This window comes from Prionailurus bengalensis, chromosome D3 (genome assembly GCF_016509475.1).
Source record: "Prionailurus bengalensis isolate Pbe53 chromosome D3, Fcat_Pben_1.1_paternal_pri, whole genome shotgun sequence".
NCBI classification, from domain to species: domain Eukaryota; kingdom Metazoa; phylum Chordata; class Mammalia; order Carnivora; family Felidae; genus Prionailurus; species Prionailurus bengalensis.
The window spans coordinates 38,449,019-38,468,774 of record NC_057356.1 but is presented as its reverse complement, the minus strand read 5'-3'; the positions used below and the strand labels follow the sequence as shown (position 1 = coordinate 38,468,774).

At 46.8% G+C, this 19,756-nt stretch overlaps 1 protein-coding gene across 1 annotated transcript in view; it reads right to left on the bottom strand.

Moving 5' to 3' along the window:
- EPB41L3 (erythrocyte membrane protein band 4.1 like 3) overlaps positions 1-19,137 on the bottom strand; it is a 234,190-nt gene extending 215,053 nt beyond the window's left edge. The window contains exon 1 of the mRNA XM_043558346.1: positions 19,031-19,137. The gene's annotated coding sequence lies outside the window, so the exon portion shown is untranslated. The remainder of the gene's footprint in view (positions 1-19,030) is intronic.
- Positions 19,138-19,756: the final 619 nt, after the last annotated feature.

The window sequence follows — 19,756 nt, the reverse complement described above, 5'->3', positions numbered from 1 at the left end:
TTGAAGGAACTGGATGATCTTGAGAAAGCCACTTAAACACCTTTCTCCTTGAGTGGAAATCACAGTTGTGATGATTTTCTCATAGTTATGGTACAGATCAAACAAAATGATGATTGAAAAAGACCTTTGGGAAATACAAATCTGTGGAAATTTGGCAGTGGTGGGAGTGGGGGGCGGGGAGGCTTTGGGATGTCCCTACCTGTGGTCTGCCTCTTGGCAGGAAAGCTCAGTTCTTTCTCAGAAGGCAAGGAATGTCCATAATTGACTTATTTCCAACCAAACGAAGGCCCATGAGTCTAGAGTCATGGTTCTTATAGTCCAGGATCCCTGGGAGGTCCCTAAGACTTTTCTAGGAGGCTGATGAGATCAAAACCTTTTTCCTACTCATACCAAGATATTATTGGTCTTTTCACTCTCAATCTCTCAGGAGTGAACAGTGGAAGTTTCCAGAAGCTACATGATGTATATCACACCCTCAGTTTCTCATACCGGAACAAACGTAAGAATCCATTCTCTTCTCTTAAGCCAGACATTAAAGAGATTGCCGTGGCACTCTTAACCCTAAATTATTTTTGTTTTGGAAAATATAGTTAACTGTCATGAAAATATTTATGTTAACATGGAATGGACTTTTATTGTTATTTTTAAGTGAATTAAAAGTATTTAAAAATGTCTTTGTTGTCATTTCTTTCACACTTTATTATTTTTAAAGTCCATTCATTCATTCATTCATGTTCAGTAATCTCTGCACGTCACATGGGGCTCAAACTCGCAACCCTAAGATCAAGAGTGGCATTCTCTTCCGACTGAGCCAGCCAGGTGCCCCTCAGTTTTCATTTCTAATGCAATACATGCCTATAGATACAACACGTATAAATAGAAGTTCATTGCCTTTGTCAATTACTTTAAAGGATGTACAGAGGTCCTGAGATGGAAATATTTGAGAACCGCTGTGTCTAGAGCAGACAGCAGGAGGGCGAATAATATAAGGTGGGCTGTAGAAGGATACAGGAGCAGATCAAGAAGCAGGAACATACTCCAGTGGCCACGTGACGGATTCTGGTCTTCACGTCAGAGCAGTCAGGCTATTCCATACATGTAGGACATGGCAATTAATGTCCCTTTCTCTGTATGTGATAGTTGTACAGAATTACTCATGCTTCAATTTACTTTTCCACCCTATAATGATTCGCTATAAAAAATGAATTCAGAAAGCTACATCACCCTAGGGGCGCTTGGGTGGCTCGGTAGGTTGGGCGTCCGACTTCGGCTCAGGTCATGAGCTCACTGCCCGTGAGTTCGGGCCCCACGTCGGGCTCTGTGCTGACAGCTCAGAGCCTGGAGCCCGCTTCCAATTCTGTGGCTCCCTCTCTCTCTGCTCCTTTCTGACTCATGCTCTGTCTCTCTCTCTCTCTTTCTCTCAAAAGTAAATAAACGTTAAAAAAAATTTTTTTTAAAGAAAGTTCCATCACCCTATAATCAATCTCCAGGTTGCTTTCTAACATCTTTTCTTTCTTTAAGTTTATTTATTTATTTTGAGAGACAGAGAGAGAGAGAGAGTACAAGCAGGGGAGGGGCAGAGAGAGAGGTTCCCAAGCCGACTCCACGCTATTGGTGTGGAGCCCGATGGAGGGCTTGAACCCATGAACAGTGAGATCATGACCTGAGCCGAAATCAAGAGTCAGATGCTTAACCCACTGAGCCACCCAGGCGGCCTGGGGCTGCTTTCCCCTACACTGTCCAATGCAGTGTCTTCACCATGCTCACCACTTAAAACCAACTGTATGGTTAATCTGGAGGCGGGAAATGTTTATAGATGAGCTTACTTTTATCTCCCAATAATCAGGAGGTAGCCCACATTCCAGTAAAGCCAGACTCTGGGGCAGAACTCCCATTGTGGCCATGTGCCCTGGGGTGGAAGGAAATGGCCCTTGCTAACATGGGGAGGCCCTCTTGTTCGACTTGCAACCATCTCTGCTCAGCCTCCTGGGCTCTTTTACCCCTCTCCCCTCCGAAGCGGTTGTGAACTGTATCCATGTCAAGTCCCTTCTGCATTCCCTCCACTCTTAGGAAATAACCTCACTTCTCTCTTCACTGAGAAGCTACAGGCAGGAAGCTATGGAGTTATTAGCCATGCGCCATGACTATAAAATTTATGAGTTGTAACTTGAGTGTCGGCAGGATAAAAATAATTATCTTAACATGCAGTTTCCTGGAATAAATAGCAACTAAAAGCATGATTATGATTTTCAATAACAAGAAAATAATTGTATATTAGTGAAGTCAGTGAGAAAAGACAGATCTAAGCCATGTCAAGGCAAGGGAATGTGTGTGAAGAGGGACTATGGAACGTAGCCAGGAGACAAGGCTTGTTACAGCAAAAAATTTTATCAAAGTACATTCTCCAGGGACGTCTATTAGAACAGCATGACTAAGGAGACAGCCTGTACCTTAAAGGGAGCAACTGATAAGGTGTTGGAACCTCCATCGAGACTAGGGCAACAGAAGGGTGCCTGAGTGGCTCAGTGGGTTGAGCGTCTGACTTTGGCTCAGGTCATGATCTCATGGTTTGTGAGTTCGAACCTGGCATGAAGCTCTGGGCACTGACAGTGCAGGCATGCTTGGGATTTTCTCTCTCTCTCTCTCTCTCTCTCTCTCTCTCTCTCTGCCCCTCCCCCACCCATGCTTTCTCTCTCTCAAGAGAAATAAATAATTTTTTTTTTTTGGAGAGTGGGGCAGTAAAGCACCAAGACGGGGGGGGGGGGGCAAATCTTTAAAATTGCTAGCCATCTAAGCACAACATGCATGGGATTAAACTTTGCAGGGTATCTAGTTGCAAAAAAATATTTAAAGGCGCCTCTTTTTTTGTTTTCATTTTTTTTCTTTTTTTGGAGGGGTTGTAAAGAAGGAGGGAACCTATGATTTCACAGACACGGTCTGTCTTTTTTGAATCGACTTTGGTTTGGGTGAGTCACTCGGCCCGCGTAAGCCTTGATTTTGCTCTCTCTTAACATCACACACTGCAGAGGTGTGGCAAAGGCCAGGAACAAAGACACCACCAGCTCTTAGAGCAGAATGCTCGGCACATAGTAGGCGCTCAGCAAAGGGCAGCTCTTTTTCTCTGGCTCTTTCCCTTTTTTCTTACTTTCTCAGCTGGCATCCCAGATAGCTCTGATGCATATGTATACACATAGATGTTTTTTAACAGACAAAAAATAGAAAGAGAGCAAATGTGTATATATTGTGAAGACGGATGCTGGTAATGAATATATTAAAAATACAATCCTGTATCCGTGGATATCTGACACTGGATGTGGTAACTGAATAGGTGTAGATCCTATAACTTCTTTAACATTAACGTTTGTCTAGAATCTTTCTGAGATTTCATTTACCCTCCTCTTCCGAAGGCTTCTCCTTACTCCATTTTTGCCAAAGACAACCCCCTTCCTGTGCTACGGAATCCCTTCCTCCATGGGGCAAAATCCATCTCTGCCTGGGATGTCCTGGTTCTGTGACCTCCAGTTCTCCTCCAGCGTCTCACCCGTTCCTTTGAGGGGGTCCCTCTGGTTTTCTTTACCTGGGTTTCTCGCCTTCCCCACACTACCCTCCCCTATCCTCTGATCTATATGTGGCTTCTTTTTCCCTTCCAGGCATGGGTAAGCTCATAGGTCTTTTAGGAGGGTTATAGGCATCGTGGTCACTTGGTTGCCTCGCATAGAAATACTATGACAGATCCCTCTCCTCACCCCATCCTCTCCTCACGTCAGTTTTTCTACCTACAGCTCCCCTGCAGCCCGCCGATGCGGCTCTGCCTCAAGTCCTCTGTGTATGTGTCTCCTCCTGCCTCTCTCTCATCACTTTCCACCGCTCAACATTTGCCTGACCCCCAAAGCCTTACTTTCCCTTCAAGTCCAAGGTGAACCTCACCTCTCCTGGGAAACCTTCCTGCTCTCCCTGTCAGAATTAACCGCTCCTCTTTGGTGTTTCCCCATAACGGGGGCGGCCACTTCAAAATGCACATAAAATGTTTTATTGTGCAATAATTTCATACCTAGTGTAAGCTATGAGGCATAATAATAAAATGTACATCTGTGAGCCTAGCACCTATCTTAATAAGAAGAATATTATCAATATCATTGCATCTACAATTCAATCCTCCTGCCCCCCCCCCCCCACAGGTTTTCCTAAAGGATGCTGTTCAGTTTTCCATGGAAAACTTGAGCCTTAGAAAAATGGTATTATATCATTCAACCTTCTGCAACTTTTTTTTTTCATCAACTGTGTTAAAGATTCTTCCACATGGTTGGTTGACACCTGTAGTTCATTCGCTTTTGTGGCCGTATAATATCTCATTTTGTGACTATGCCATAATTTACTTATCTAGTCTCCTGTGCATAGACATTTGTGTCGTTTCCAATGTCTTGCTAATATGGATATTTTGAAACATTTTATACTGTGTACGTGTGACAATTTTTCAATGGTTTCTTGAGATAGTCAATATCTTATTCATTCAATATTAAATTAATAAGATGATATGCAGAAATACTACGTTGGCAGTGTAGATATCTTTATAACATAATGCATAATTGTTTTCCCGTATTGTTGCGTCAGATTACCCACTCCCCCCAATGTATAAGATTTGATATTTTCATAAAATTGTCTTTTGAAACTCATCATTATCACACTTTATACCATGCTTGGTGGTATATAAATACTCATCTCCCTATGAGATGATAAATATCATATTTTATTCTTGTTTATCCCCATGGCCTGCATCAGTTTTAAAAAATACTTCTAAAAATGATAAATGAATACCAAACTGGAATAAATACAACAACCTGTATTTGATTTGAGTTACCAGACTTTTGCTTTTTTTTTTTTTTTTAAGTATATTTACTTATTTTGAGAGAGAGAGAGAGAAAGCATGAGTCGGGGGGCGGGGGGACAGAGAGAGAGGAAGAGAGAGAATCCTCACATCTTTGCCAGCAGAACCCCACGTGGGGCTCACACTCATGAACCATGAGATCACGACCTGAGCTGAAATCAATGTCGTACACTTAACCCACTGAGCCACCCGGGCGCCCCGACTTTCTGCTTTTTAATGCAAACACCATGGAAAGGTTATGGTATTATCAATCGTCTGCACAAAATGACTAATTCCATCAGATTGCTTTCCTATTAGCTCAGCAGAACTAAGAAAATGATAGTTTCGTTTGAGAAAGAGAGAAGGTACTACATTTGAAGCAAGAAATACATTTTGGAAAGAAGAGCCTAAAGAGTGTGACTCAGGATGTGGACACTAGAGCCCAGAGAGATGAGCACTAGGAGATAAATAAAGGGTTCGGGAAGGGAATCACAAAACACTTCATACTCAGCCAAAGATTGTCACCCGAGGTTCTCCATGTGGCTTCCTGACCCAAACTCTCACAACTGATGCTAATATTTCCAAAAAAAAATTTTTTTAACGTTTTTATTTTTCAAGAGAGAGAGAGAGGGGCAGGGCACGAGCAGGGGAGGGGCAGAGAGAGAGAGGGAGACACCGAATCGGAAGCAGGCTCCAGGCTCTGAGCTGTCAGCACAGAGCCCAGCGCAGGGCTTGAACTTCAAAATTTTTTTATAATATAGATTCAATGTGGTCGTCTGGGCTAGCCTGGAAACCTAACCGTAACTTTTAACATTTTCTCTCTGGGTAAAGAACTCAAAAATTCTGAACAACTACTGACAAATACACTTTTAGAATGGGGAATTACTATATTCAGAAAGTAGGTCTCTGCCTTTTATCAGTCCAATCTCTTCACCCCGAGGGCCAAAGAAGCCAGAGGCTAAAGAAGCATTTCTGTGCTCTTAAAAACAAAACGCACAACATCCATTAAACTACACTTTGATCACTGCTTGTCTTCCGCTTTGAAAAATCACTCAGAAAAGGAGTACCCAAACCTCCCCAAGTAGGAGATAGGCAGGCATTCCTTATGCGGGAAATGTAAGAAATTGAAAAGAAGCCACTGGTTCAAAAAAGAGGAAGACTATGTCAGCAGCATTACTCAACCTGTGTCTAAAGGGCACAAGACACTCCTGAAACCCCCACATGAAGGCAATTGACAATAAAAGGCTTCAAAACATCCAGAGGTCATTGACCTTGTCCTGCTCACATCTTTGATGCTGGCTTTCACATCATGTGCAAACTGATACTTTAGTAGGTCAATGCCTAAAAACAAATTCCTGAATTCAGTAGGTCTATTTGTGAACAGAGATGAGTCAATAAAAAGTGGGTAAGAACTACACCATAAATCTCAAGCCAGCAACCCCACACAGGCGCAATTCCGCCTGTCTCTACAACAACAAAACCATCCAACCATCAAAAAAGAAATGCATTTGGAACAGAACTCAGTGTTTTCAGCCCTGGTAGAATGCACATGCTCACCGCACTCTATTTGGCGTCAAGGGGATAGCCAAGGCTTGCTGAAGTTACAGGGAAAGGTTTAATAGAGGTCTTTAAAATATTACTCTGATTAACTCTGACACCTCAACTGTTTCCGAAAATCCATGAACCGCTGCGCTTTAATTTTCATCCTAGTTCACAATGCTGAGGCACTGTAGCGATTTGCATTTATTGAACACCTCCTATGTCACAAAATCTGGCTCTTGGCTATTAACAGAGTTTGGATTTTTGGGGGGGGGTGGGAAGTGCTAGGATGATGTTCAGGGGTTGACTTGGGTTAATTTTCTGTGAACACAACACAATTTGATACGCAGCATTCACTCTCCCCCACGTCCAGCACCGTGAGGTGTAACGTGAGGAAATGATGCTTTTTCCCTCTGACATGTGTTTTCCAATTCTCAACTCTTTTTCCTCAATCTTGCTGAAAATATACTTCCGGTCAGAGGAATAACTTGATGGGTCAGGCACTTTCTCTCAAATCAACTCATTTCCAAGTAGGAAGTTAACTGCATTGCCATGGAAAGTCACTGGGGGTTCAGCCCAGCTGTTCCAGAGAGTATCCTATGAGCAGCTCACAGTAAAGGCCACTTGCTACTTTCCAGCCCTGCCTGGTGGACTTTCATCTTCCAGTAGACTAACAGCTAGTCAGGTGTAACTGACACTGCCTTTCCACGGACTCAGGAGAAAGCATTTTGAAAGATGGGCTACACGTTAGCTTGTGTTTATCCTATCAGTAGATTTCAATGGAAACTACACGGAGAAAGCATCTTGCTAGGCTTTGGAAAGATTGTACTTAGAGTAATTTATTTATTCATTCATTCTCTCACTCCTTTAGTTAAAAACCACCTGCCCAGCCCCTCCTATGCCTGGAGTTGATCCCCCGCCCCTGGAGCGGCTCCCCCAGGGAGCTCTATCTTTTCTGCACATGCTCCGTCTGCTGACAGCCAGTTACCTGAAAAATGTGGCCAAGCAAATGGCAGAGGCTAACTAATGTTCAGAGGAGAAAACCGGAAGGAGGGAGTGATCCTGTTCTCATTCCTTGGCCATCGATGCTTCCCGCAGCCCGCTCTTGACTCCCCAAATTACAGCCTCCCTCCAGCCCACCTCACACTCCTTGGCTTCGTGTTCCCAGCCCTGAGATTCCCTGGCATAGCGGGACAAAAAGCTACCCAGAATATCTTTAAAAATCACCCAAATTTGTGAGGAGAGTTAGAAGAAGAGGGAACTAAAATGAGATTCCGGGTAACATGGTCAAGCAGGGGAAATGCTGAGCTGGTTCAGAAAAACAGTAGATTAACTGTCATCAGGCTAACATTACCAATTATCCAGAGACTTAAAGTGAGATTACTTGGGCTGATAATAATAATACCATTCTTGTTAAAGAATTCTTTAGGACTTTTATATAGCAAAGCGCTATTTCCATTTCCTCGTGTCAAACTGTCTCAGTAACACTGACCCGTAAAAACCATCACGGTACTTATGCTGTGTTATCAGGTTTAAAAAACAAAAGGTTTTTACTCTATCATGATGCTTTAGGATCGTAGATGTGAAAGCTGAAGCAGCTGTAACTCCATCATAAAGATGAGTAAACTGTCATCCAGGGAAATTAAGTGACGATGAACCCACAATCTGGAAAATTACACCAATGCTTATTTTTCCTGAAACACATTTAGTTATCTCCTAACCGTATCGTAGGGAGAGCAAAGCTACACTTAAGACAAAATAGGACAGGAAGTACGCTGAAATGCAAGAGTATATTCGTGTGCGAAAAGCACAGGACGTAAAACAAAACATCATGATACTTTTTTACTCAGGGAAAAGGTCTGACAACCGGGTCACATGTACAGCATTACTCATTGGTGCATTCCCTAATTAATTTTCATCTTTCATATGCTTTTCAAATGGCTAAGAATAGCACAAATTACTCATCCCTTGTAAATACAATGCAGATGATGTTGCAACATGATAATATTCCCCGGAATTCATAAATTTTGTGGCAGAAAAGTATCTAAGTCATCCCGCCTTTTAAAAAATAAGATCGGGGCGCCTGGGTGGCGCAGTCGGTGAAGCGTCCGACTTCAGCCAGGTCACGATCTCGCGGTCCAGGAGTTCGAGCCCCGCGTCAGGCTCTGGGCTGATGGCTCGGAGCCTGGAGCCTGTTTCCGATTCTGTGTCTCCCTCTCTCTCTGCCCCTCCCCCGTTCATGCTCTGTCTCTCTCTGTCCCAAAAATAAATAAAAAAACGTTGAAAAAAATAAAAAAAATAAAAAATAAAAAATAAGATCTTCTGTGTTTCCAATATCTCACCATAAGAGAAAAAGCAAAGAGCCTCCTGAGAGAGGACCCAGGTCAAGGGAGAAAATAACCAAGGGGCAAATCTCGGCCCGAGGCCAGTGTGGATGCGACGGGAAATGCAAAACCTTCCCAGCTGCCCCTCTAACTTCCTGTCCTCTTGTGCCATTAGACTTCCCCACTCACAGTCGTGGTAATCTTTCTATATCTAACCCCCTCATATCACGCTTTGGCATAAAATCCTGCCTTGCTTCCCCAGTGCCTATCAGATAAATTCCGCAATTTCATAAGCTTGCAAGTTGGGTATACTTGCTCAGATTTACCATGTACCAAGCATTGTATATGAAAACACAGAAGTTGTAACAGACTCGGAGTGCAATACAGAGTATGTCTTGCTCCGTCCTCCATTCTAGAACCCAGATGCTTGCGCCTGAGTCCCAGGGGTAAGAGCCGCGTCTGTGCAATCACAGAGTCCACTGAACGGCATTGCTATGTGGTGGTGTCATCAAGGCAAGGGGTGACTACTGGACCTCATGGGGTCACAGGGGTAACGGCGCCCTGAGCAGTGACCCACGACCTGCACCCGGTCCAGACTTGAGGCAGGCCGAGGAACGCATCACAGGCTGGCAGTCCTGGTGGCTCCGTGTTAGGTTCGGGCCACAGCGAGTTTAGGAGCATCCGTGGTGCCTTGGGGATCTTTGAGGTGAAATGTCAGCACGGTGGCCAGAATAAGAACAAATAAAAATGGTGGGGGGCGCCCAGCACAGAGAAGGCTTGGTTTTGCAAGCAGGGGATCCTCCGGGCTTCCTAAAGGCCAGTCGGGAGAAAGGGGACCAGGGTTAGAATTACCACTGTTGCAAGGTGGTGACAAAGTCCAAGAAGTACAGTTGTGCCACAGTTTATTAAGCTGTTTGGCCTTGGAAACATGGGTTACTCTTACATCCACTATCAATTAGAGAGCTCTTTCAAAACAAACAAACAAACAAACAAAAAAAACAGATCAGCTCTGTCCATTTGAAAAAAAAATGAGGTACAGCAGTTTTACCTAATTATCTTGGTAATTAAACCATCAGTGTAGATCCCTTCAAGATCAAGGAGCCTAAATAAATCTGCCGCATATTATTTTAGTGTAGGCAGAGATAAATGTCCCTGATGCTCACTATTTTTCCAACACGCATGATGCAGATACAGAGGGGGTAGACTAAAAATAATAATTTCTATTTGATTTTGAAATGCAGAAACATTTTGCAGTAGGATTATCAGGTTTATCTTCCTAATTGCGTTTTGCTTTGGTTACTATTTAAAAAAAAAAAAACAACTCGAAAAGTGGCAAAGAGATTACATCTAAATATACTCAGGATTAAAGGTTATTTTTTAATGTGTATACATTTTTTGAGAGACAGAGAGAGGCAGAGCGTGAGTGGGGAGGGGCAGAGAGAGAGAGGGAGACACAGAATCCGAAGCAGGCTCCAGGCTCTGAGTGGTCAGCCCAGAGCCCGACATGGGGCTCGAACCCACGAACTGTGAGATCATGACCTGAGCTGAAGTCGGAGGCTTAACTGACTGAGTCACCCAGGCGCCCCTAAAGGTTGTTTTTTTTTTTTTTTAAATGACTAAAGAATAAACAAACATCGTCAGGACCAAAAGCTTGAAACACAAATATTGAGAGTAAAAGTTGATTGGTTAAATATAAATTGTCACATTTGAATTAACTGTTACAAAATGTGCATCATATGACACAAACGAACGGGTATATTTGTTGGAGCACTTACCATGTGCCAGACATTTTATAACTATTATTTCCATTTCTTATAACAATTCTGCTAGGGGAGCATTACTGAACCAGTTCCGCAGAAGAAGAAACAAAGACTCAGAAAACTTAGGTGATTTGTCCGTCCCCAGACACTCTGCTAGAACCCACTTGTACTGGAGCAGTTGGATAATTACGGCAGCTTGACTGTCTCACTCCTGCACCCAAATCTTTATCTCAAGGTCTGTTTCCAAGAGAATCCAGACTAAAACGGCACAGACACTGAGGTGTGTGTGTGTGTGTGTGTGTCTGGGGGACAGAAGCTTAGCTCACAGAATAAAGGTAGGTGAAGGAAGGGAGAACATTCTCCAAAATCGACCATATTTAAACAATTCTTAAGGATCTCTGCTCAAAGTCATCGTTAAGACCATGATAAAAGGGAATTTGTGAAATTGGCATGGAAGCAAAACACTGAGATACAGAGAAAGAAATAGGCAACAGGTGGCATCTTTTCTTTGTTCCCATCCCAGCATCCACCCACATATGAACATCTTCCTCTTTACTCAAAAAGATACTTCACTTCGACTCCTTACACATTGGGATGGGTTCTGAATATAATATCAGGCTGTTTGCTCATTGTGTATCAGGTCACCATGTTTATTCTATTTATTAGGGTTTGTAGCTACGTCTTTTTAATTTTTTTAATGTCGGTTTATTTATTTGGCGGGGGGAGGTTGGGGCAGAGAGAGAGAGAAACCTCAGCAAGCTTTGAACTGTCAGGGCAGAGCCAGTTGCGGGGCTCGATCTCACAGACCATGAGATCCTTACCTGAGTGGAAACCAAGAGTCAAAAGCTTAACCAACTAAACCACCCAGCCACCCCTACATCTATTTAAACATTCTCACATTGTGTTGGTATTTTCTTATTTATAATGCAAATGAAAAAGGGCACCCAGCATTCAAAGAGACAAGGATTTCAGGTGGAATGCAAATGTATCTTAATCTGTTTAAACACTTTTTAAAATCTCTATTTATTTTTGAGAGAGAGAGAGAGAGAGGGAGAGAGAGAGAGCGATCAGGGGAGGAACAGAGAGAGAGGAAGACACACAATCCCAAGCAGGCTCCAGGCTCTGAGCTGTCAGCACAGAGCCCGACTCAGGGCTCGAACACACCAACTGTGAGATCATGACCTGAGCCAAAGTTGGACGCTTAACCGACTGAGCCACCCAGCACCCTGTATCTTAATCTGTTTTAAATCAGACCACTAGCTTATCCAAATGGTCTTTGGCCACAGGGACTCCTGGTTTGATGATTCAGCTCTGCAGAGCTTTGTGGCTATTGGGGAAAAAAATAAGTTCTCTAGGTGAAGGTGAATATGAGTCTCTGGTTAAATATTTGCTTGCATTTGAACTTGTTCTTGTGAATTTTCCACGATCTGCTTTTATATGGAAGAGGTGACAGAGATGGGGAGATTTGCCGATTTTTAAAAAATTATCAGGCTAGTAATTAAAATATTATATCTCACTTTATCACATTATTAAGTTCTTTTTCATCCCCTGTGGAATGTAGAGATACTAATCCTCCAATATTTCCACTTACCAGTGAGAAAGCTGCAGCAGAGAAAGGCTGAACAAGCTGTCAGAGGAAGCGAGTTTGGAAGAGTGTCCTGATAGAAATCACATGTATGGGCCAAATGTTTTCATATAGTGGCTGACCAACGTATTTTCCAGTTTGAAACATATGTCTGTAAGCTTTATGAACACGATGTGTCAAAATCTACATAACACAGATCATCCACTTTCTCATATTCCAGAAGAGATCTGAGTATATAATTCTAACATTACAACAAAGTGTGTAATTCCCAACTATTCAAAACCTCAGCACCTGATCATGACCTGTTTTGTTCTACTGACTCATTTCATGAGCAATGGGCACTTTCTAACTATTTGATGAGGATGGGTTTATACTCTCGAGTGTGAAGGTGGTATATTTAAGACTGTTTGGAAGCATTTCCATTCCCGGAATATGGAAGCTGGCAAGCCTTTTACGATCATTTGTTTCTCCACCTGTCCTCAAACATGTCGTATACACCAGAGGCAGGGCTGTCTTTTCGTTCTTCTGGATCAGAAACATTGGATCGACTACCCATGCTAATTAACGCGCCATGATGCTATCTTGTGAATCAGGGAGCCGTGCTAGGAATCAGACAAAAGGCTCTGTAAAAGAGATTCTAGAGCAGATGAAGTCATAAGCCCCAAACCAAGAACTCTCTCACATATTTCCAGATGCTCCAGCAGTTCATAGGCATCTTGCCAAGCAAGCATGCCTCATTTTTCTTTCAGCCCGGTTACTACCGGCTTGCCTCTCCACGTTCAAGTCTGCTTTTTCGCCTCTCTACTATGAAGAATATTAAAAATTACATGGATCCTTCCAGCTACCAAAGCCTAAACTATTTGTGTAATTAAACACAAATGAGGCCAAGGGTGGTTTGTGAAGGTTCCAGGTGACTGTCTCTTCTCCACTTTGCCTATAAAGAGCTGATCAAGCATTGGCTGCTTCCTCCTCATACTGCCTTGCCCTGGGTTTAGAACATCTTTCTCCTGTGTCGCCCCTTCTCAGGCTCCGTATGATTGTTCACACAATGAAAAGTCCTTGAGCCCCCACTCTGGGCACCCCTTGGTGGTGAATTCAGAGATGAATAAGCTCTCAATCAACAGGAGCACACTGGAGAATAAATACAAGGCATGTGCCATGTGAGAAGAAAAAGCAAAGAGCTACAGAAGAAAAGATAAGGGAGCGGGACCTTCCGAGCGCGACCAAGAAAAACTTCCTGAGGAAGGTAGTGTTTGGGCTGAGCCTTGAAAAACCGGTAGGATTTCAAGATCTAGGGTGAGGAGACGCATTTCGGTTGAAGGAATTGGGTGATAAAACATACACACACACACACACACACACACACACACACACACACACAGCTAAAAAGATGCATCAGAAATGGTGACAGGTGCGAGGTTTCCTGTTGGGACCAGTGGGATATAACGTTGGAGAGCTAGGAGACAGAACTCAGTGTTCTGAATACAGATCTAAGGATTTTAGGAAAACAGGAGGGACTTGAGGTTTGGAGCTGGGGAGTGATGTAGTTAAAATGCTACTGTGAAAGGACTGAAGTGCAAGCAGAAGTTAGGGGAGGAGGGAGGAGACAGGGCTAAGCTTATTAGCACAAAAATCCAAGCAGGAAGTGAAAAGGGCCTGGGGCAGAACAGGTGGCAAATCTGAAGGGCTAGAAGTCCAGGAGCCACCACAACATGGCCACTGACATTTGTGAGGTGTGTGTCTGTGGGGGAGCCATGTGAGAAGAGGAAACCATAAACTAGTTTCCCCCCGGGGTGATTCACAGTTGCCCCGGGATAAAGAAGGAAAGCATAAAACTGACGAATGAGTTTTAGACATATTCAGATTGAGGTGACCATGGAACAGCTGGGTAAAGATATCCACGTGGCAGGTGGAAATGCATAGGTTTCTAATGGAGGCTGAAGACTTAAAATCTGCAAATACCCCGCCCAGCCAACCTCCACTCCTGCTTCTAGAAAACCAGAAGCTGGTGGCCAGGGCAGCTAACCTATAATGCAAGATGGGTGCCATGGGTTTTACCTGGTCCGGACCCCTCCCCAGGTTGCATTCCTAACTCCATTTTACTGGTGGGGACGCTGCAGCTCAGAGACTTTACATCATGTGCCGGAGTCAGCAGTAAGGGAGCCGAGTTCTGATTCACATCTTTGTTTGCATGTTCCACGTCCACACTAAGAAATGATTGCCTCTTCCTCCTTTTATTTCAGGGCTCCCAATGTAAGGACTAGCACGCACTCCTTTGCCCACTAATATCTATTTTCCTGCTCTCTCCTGATCAGCCCCAATTATATCCAGAGCCACTCCCCATCCCATCACTGTTCTTAACCTAGTTAGCTGCTCAAACTTGCTCATTATAGAGGAGTCCAAGATACCATACTTTGGGCTCCTGTGCCTTGAGCTCTGTCCACATTCCCACCAGGGTATGTCCCCCTGGATAAACTTTGGGCTATGTAACCCACAGCTCCTCAACGTTTGCTGCCCATTCTTTCTTTCTTTTTCTTAAGATCTTATTTTTTCTTTGAAGATTTTATTAAAGTAACCTCTGTACCTAACGTGGGACTTGAACTCACGACCCTGAGATCAAGAGTCGGACACTCCACCAGCTGAGCCAGCCAGGGAGCCCCTCCCAGAACACATGAACTTCAGAACACATGCTAGACATTCCTCAGAGCTGCTTTTTTTTAATGGGACATGTCATTACGGCATCAGCTGCTCCCAATCGAAAGTTTCACATGCTACTCAACCAAATATAAATAATTTTCTTCTCCCCAGCAACTTGGTAGCTACCTTTGATTTCTTTTTCGCCCTGGAGAAATGACAAAGCCTAAACTTTCTAACAGCTCTCTGTATTTCTCCATCTGTACTGCAGAGGTCATGCTAAAGTGGCTTTCAAATCTCTAGCCCCCAGCTCTACACTGAAAGTTATATTTTCTAATCAGTTGTGTGTCTCGTGATTCCTGGTTAACTTGCTCTGAATCAGAAAATTCTATGTTCCCTGTGCTAGGTCTCACACTTTCCTTCCCTGTACCTCGGATAACTCTGAAGTCATAAAGGGATTCTCACAGGGTGGCAGGTGAAAATTATTATTCTCCTTCTAGAGGAGGAAGTGGCTGCTCGGAGTGGACTGTGACTCATTCGGCTCCCTGGGTCTTTTTAATGAACCGTTCACAGTCAACTGCCCCGGCCTCGGCCTCGAGAAGAGAAGAAACAGACATGGAGACTTCTTGAATAAAATGGTGGGCACAGAGGAGAGAGGACGTGGAGTGTTACAGGTCAAAAGAGAGAGCAGGAAAGAATCAATAACTAGGCAGGCTGACCTTCAGGGAACTTCTTTTTAGTCTGTTTACATATGGTCCTAGGGGTGAACTTCTTCAAATCCAAACCACAAGACCCCTCCTGAGTGAAGTTTCCTTTGCTGTTGCTGCGCTAAGCTGGGGCTCACTTTGCTAAGACCTATTACCTTTCTCACCTGCCTATACAATAGCAACAAAATTATGACTCCTTTTTAGCTCACCAACTAGAATATGTAGGCAGACGCCGTGTCATGCTTACCTTTGTCATCGTAGCCTTTGAATAATGAATATATCTAAAATAGAATACTTGTGAAAGTAGTGAGATCCCCGTTTCTAGAAGTATTCAACCAGACTATTATGGAGGGACTTCAGCCATGCCGCTGTCATTCTGTCATTTATAAAATCCCTAATATCTTAAGGGCATTCGTGTGTGTGTGTGTGTGTGTGTGTGTGTGTGACAGAGAGAGAGAGAGAGAGAGAGAGAGACAGAGAGAGAGAGAGAGTGCACAAGTGAGGAAGGGGAAGAGAGAGAGGGAGAGAATTCCAAGCAGTCTCCATCCACCCTGTTAGCACAGAGCCCATTTCGGGGCTGGAACCCATGAATCATGAGACCTTGACCTGAGCCAAAATCAAGATGCTTAACTGACTAGACCATCCAGGCACCCAGGGCATTCTTATTTAAAGTGGTGGCACCAACCCCAAATTTAACAATATATGTAAAAATAAGTTTAAAGTTTACAAATATATACAACTAAACAATACACACTAGTCCTCAAAGTGACTATTACAATTAGTTTAATATTCTGATTGTAATAATGATGGATCATAGAAATTATTAAATGTCTTCAGGCTAAAGTTTTTAATCACAAGCGCGGGTGTATAAATGTTAATTGAACACCGCACCTACTATATATCTCAGACCCTAGGGATAAAAGGATAAGGAACACGGAGCCCTGCCTTTAATCATTTACATTCTAGTCAAGGGTTATCTCCATTATTGGGATTGAGAGGTCACAGTCTAGTTATATAATTTTATTTTGTGCCTCTGCTCCTCAGCACAGAGAATGTTTTCTTTGGGTTACTACCCTTTAAAAGAAGCCTGGTTTAAAAGTCCTCCTCGGAAACTAACGTTAGGAGAGAGGATCTTTAACCCCTGAGGAGACTCAAGTCTCTACTGTGAATGATCCCTCCGGGAAATGCCTATGGCAGAAAAAGGAAGGGGAAGAAGGAGGCCTGCAAGGTCATTTCAAAACCAACCTGAACTCGAACCCCTCCTGGCTATAAATTAAGGGTAGAGATGTGTACACCTTCACCCTCACCCCACATCCACTCCCACCTCCAAAGGCAACACAATTGCAACGTGGGAAGAGCAAACCTTGCTGGGCCCCTTAGTAACTGTCATTCGGAGAAATGCAATATAGGGGCCTCCACGTAGACCCTGCTGTACCAGATTAGAGTCTGTTTCTAATCAAATGGAATTTAGGTTTAAACCGGAATCAGATTTGGGACTTAACAGTCATTTCTACTTTCATTCATTTCGTGGATTCCAGCTCTCTCTATCGGCCTAGTCTTAATCCAATGCACTTCGGAAGGAATTACACAGGAGTTGTCGCCGAGCCTGGGGGTGGGGGTGAAGGGGGCGCTAACGCTGGGGCCACTCCGGAGACCTCTCGACTGGGTCGGCCTTGCCTTGCCCCGGGATTTTTGGCGCTCACCGCCGCCCTACAGAGACTGCACTACGCGCCGGATCCCGGCGTTTCCCCTGTCCGCGTTTATTGGACGCCGCCTCCCGTTCCCGACAGGATTTCGCCACCTGCACCCAGGCTTTCCCGGCTCAGAGACAGAAAGAAAAACGAAAGCCGTGGCCCGCGGGCCAAAGGGGAGGCCCAACACGCCGCGCGGCTGCTGCTCCTGAATCCGCAGCGGCCGCGAGGGCTGTTAAGCACACAGTGAAGACCCCCGTCCTCAACTTTCAGCGCAACTCCGGTGCCGCCGACACTGCCGCAGCCCCGACGAGCCCTCGCCGGCCTGCCCAGACCCGCCCACCCCCCGCCCCCTTCTCCCCGGCAACGCGACCCAGTGGCGCCCTCCGGCAGCGGGTCCCCGTCCACCCCACCTCCAGAGCAGCAAGCCTCCAGCCTGCCCGCGCGGGCCTAGCTCCCCGGCCTCGGAGCAAGATGCGCCCAGGGGCGTTCGGCTGCTCAGCGGCCCCAACTTCGGCTTCCCAAGTGACACGACGCCCTCCCTCGAGCGCGCGCCTGCCTCTGCCAGCCTCCACCAGCCTCCACGCGAGGTCCTTACAGCCCCGCCGCGGGAAAATGAAATGCCCTGCGCGGGGCGCTCCCCTGGGTTTTGAGAAACCGCTTCATGGGCCTGGGAGGACGCCTCGATCCGCTACCCGCAACCTCTGGCCAGATGATTTCCACCCCGGGACGCGCCCAGGTGGAGGGGCCTGGGAACTGGAGCGGGAGGAAAGGAGGCAGCAGCGCTGAGTTGCTGGGATGCAGTTGCGCGCCACTTGCGGTGAGGGGCTGAAGGGCCCTGCGGCTCGGCTCCTCTGAGCAGGGGGAGCGGGCTCCTGTGCCTCTGCCTCGCGGAGGATCGCACACGCTCACCCTGGCGCGCGCGCGCGCACACACACACACACACACACACACACACACACACACTGCCACCAGCACCCTCACCCCGCGAGCCGGGACGCGGAGGTCGGAGCCCCTGGCCACTTTAAGGCAGGGGCTGAAACGCCCAGATGGAGGCAGAGGCTCTCGCCTCTCCTCCAAGCTTGCACCATCCTAGGAGCGCCCCTCCACCTTCACCACCAGCACCCCCCAATTTCCCAGAGCAAGAAAGGTCTTGCTTCTGAGATTCTGCTCCCTGAGCCAGCGCTTCAAGCTGCAGGGGAGTGGGGGGTGGGGGGGGCGGGATGGCTAGCGGGAGCACTGGAAATCGAGTCCGCGCTCACCTCCGCCCTCCGCGCGGAGAACTGGCCAGCCCCACTCGTCTCCGGAGCACAACTAGGCGGCCAAGGCCGGAGAGCCGGACCCCGGGGCGTTCCAATTCCAGCGAGGGCAGGGAGGGTAGTGACAGCAGCAGCCACTTCGCGCGTTGGCAAAGGCACGGAATCTCCGAATAGGCTGAACCGCCGGCGCGGAGGGGTGGAGGCGAAAGGGGCGGAGGAGGAGTTGCCGGGGCCGAGAGGGATGACGTCCTCCAGCGCCTCTGGCTCGCGGGGATTGAAGATTCCTGCGCTCGCCCGGCCCAACGCGCTCTCTCCAGGGCTTCGCAAAGGCGCCGCGCCCGGCTCCGCTGCGGCTCCCGAACGGCGCGCACGGGGGCGATCCCCGCCAGCTTGAACCAGGGTGCAAGCCCTCTGGCCATCTCAGAGCATCTCTCTGCCTGTCCACCCGCCTTGGGGTGCCCGCCCGAGAGTCCCTGCCGATTCTGGGCGGGCCGGGGCAGACAGCCCCCGGCCGGACCAGCCTCGCCCCTTCCTCCCTTTCTCCCTCATCGACCTCGAGCCAAGGGCAGGCGCCCGCGCCCCATCCCCTGCCCACTGGGCGAGCCGATGTCCCGGCCAGCGCCCGGCTGCGAACAGGGATGGGGCACCGGAAAGAAGAGGCGCTCACCTGAGTCACCCGAAGCCTTCCTCTCCAGCCTCTCCTGGAGCCTGTTCGCAGCCCCCAGGCACAACCTTCCTCGAAGAAAAAAAGTAGCGCAAGGGCAAAAGAGAGGTAGGGCTGCTTACAGGTCCCTGCGCAGAGGCTTGTTCCTCCGGATTCTCCCGGGTCCAGTGTCGGGCTCGGCGGCGGGAAAGCGCTGTCGGAGGCTGGAAGGGGCCGCCGGACCCGGGCTGCTCCTGCAGCGGTGGCGGCGGCACCTCCAACTTGCCACCTGCAGCGCGCGTCGGGCGCCTGTGACAGCCCGCGCCGCTCAGCCCGCGCCGGCCGGCCCTCCCCGTGCGTTGGTTGGCTGTGCCCCGCGCCTGGGCGGTCCCGGCGCTCGGCCCCGCCCCGCTCCCCGCCTCCGTGCGGCCGGTTCGCTGAGAGCGGGTCTCCTTCCAGGCCTCCCTGGGCTTTAGAGGCAGCGAGGTCTGGAAGCTTAGGCTGAGGCTTTGCAAGCAGGGGAAGAATCCGCCACGCACATGAACACGCACACACCCAATTTTCTGTAGGTTGGGGACTGGAGGAAAGAGAGAGGATATGAGAAATGCCCTCCGTGTGCGTTAGGGGGATCTGGATACTTGTGGGGGTTTTTTGTTTGTTTGTTTTTTGTTTTTGCTGGTATGCAATCTCTGAAAAGAGTTAACGTCACAGCGCAATCTGTGTGCTGCGATGTGAGCTAGAAAGCGGTTT